Here is a 1883-nt window from a genome sequence, read left to right on the forward strand (position 1 = left end):
TGAGCAAGATTATCTGTCCTCTTCAGAATTCACTGGTATATCAGTCGCACGACCTTTATCACACGTCATGGTACCAGTTCTTCACAGCTCCATGCACCACGTGTGTGCCCATGATAATGCAGTTTAGGGGCATAATTAAAACCACAGTATAATTTTTCCTACACATCTTGCTTATTAAAAGTGTATGAGCAAAACAGAAAGACACAGGAGCTCTGCTTATTGTGGTTCCATGGCTGGGCCCACTGAAATACACATAAAAACTGATCAAAATTGAATCTAAAGCCTTCACAAGTTTCAGTCTCTTCCTTTAAGTACTTTCATGCCCCAAGGGTGGGATTTTCCAAAAGGCTCCATTTATGGGAGTTTTATCACTGACTTCAACAGGAATAAAGTTAGGCCAGCCCTCAGGCCATTTGAAAGCCAGCTCACTTACTTTGCCTACTTAGACTGCGAGGGTTTTAGGGCAGGGCTGCGTCTTCCTCTGCCTCTCCTTTTATCTACTATGGGCGCTCAAGCTGATGTGGGGAACCTGTGCCTATCACGGTGTCTGGATTACATGGATCTGGCAGGGTCACAGTCACATGGCAGCTAGAGAAGTGCAGGTGACATTTCTGGCTTCACCTCTCACACAAATATCTTAACTGCACAAGCAGGGTTGGAGATAAAGTTGCATGGGGGGGCGGGAGACCTGGAATTTCTTGTCAGTACAGCATTATGGACATCGCCTGTGAAGTGTACTGCCGCTCAATAAATGAATGTTGTATTGCACTTACGTTAAACAACGGCTGCATTGTCTACGTGGACCTCACACAAACAAGCATATCGTGGGTTGTTTAGCAAGGCACCTGCAGCCTGGTCTCTGAGCAGTCTGTCCCCTGCAATAACCCTGTGTACCCCTCCCATTCGCACCGTGAGAGAGTGGCTCCCTTAGTGTGTTTTTGTTCTTCCCACAGTTCCCTACTGTGTCCTTTAAACACAGACTGGGCAACAGGCAATAGGCTTTGTGGCTGATTCAGAGCAACCTGGATGCTGATGATTAGAAAGAAATGTCATTTATAAACCAGCCAAACTCATGCCCTGAGACTGTAACTTTTTGGCTAAAACTGGCTAATGGGTTTCGCAGTTCTTATGGAAAGATGGGCTGACTGGCAGACACGGAACAAGGGTCCAAATTGTGCCATTGAAACTTGATGGGTTTGCCAAAGATGGCCACAGGTTTCTAACTATAAAATTTTCCCTGAAGTGATGAACAGCAATTTAAAGATCGCTTCAAGTTGGACTCTCAGCATTATTTATGAGGCCTGCAATAGTGGTATTTCCCTGATATCCCCCTTCTTAATGTCCCATTGAAGGAGCATCTCAGCTTCCACTTTAAACCAATAGCCAAAATCTTGATGTGCCATGGATGTGACTCAAATATGCTTTGAGGGCCAGGAAGAAAGGTTTGGGGAAAAAGCAAAATCTAATTGCATATTTTAACCTGCTCCTTAGGCTGATATTGCTCAAAAGCTTGCTTCATAATTTTTAAATACTTGGGGGTACATGATTTTATACTGTTAGAATGCAATCAAATTGCTGAGATACAGCAAAAAAATCCACTTTTTTGTTATTATTAAGCTTGGATTATATGAAAGAATTTTGACTTGTAAAGACAGACAGCTCTCTCCCTTAGCTTGGGCCGGTCCGAGTGACCAAACGCCGTTCTGCCCCGCCACCGACTCGTTGTGCAACGCGGCCGTTTCCACTTAAGCCTGTCTCGGTTACCCGACGTGGGTTAATTAGACCCACTTATCGCTTAATTGCTCCATCATTATAACTTAACACCTTCCTGCTCCCACACAGCGCGGGGAGGGGGAGCGGCGGCGCTGGCCCCGCCCCCGCCC

The sequence above is a fragment of the Onychostruthus taczanowskii genome, unplaced genomic scaffold (assembly GCF_017590055.1).
Source record: "Onychostruthus taczanowskii isolate IOZ18803 unplaced genomic scaffold, ASM1759005v1 scaffold48, whole genome shotgun sequence".
Taxonomy (NCBI): Eukaryota; Metazoa; Chordata; class Aves; order Passeriformes; family Passeridae; genus Onychostruthus; species Onychostruthus taczanowskii.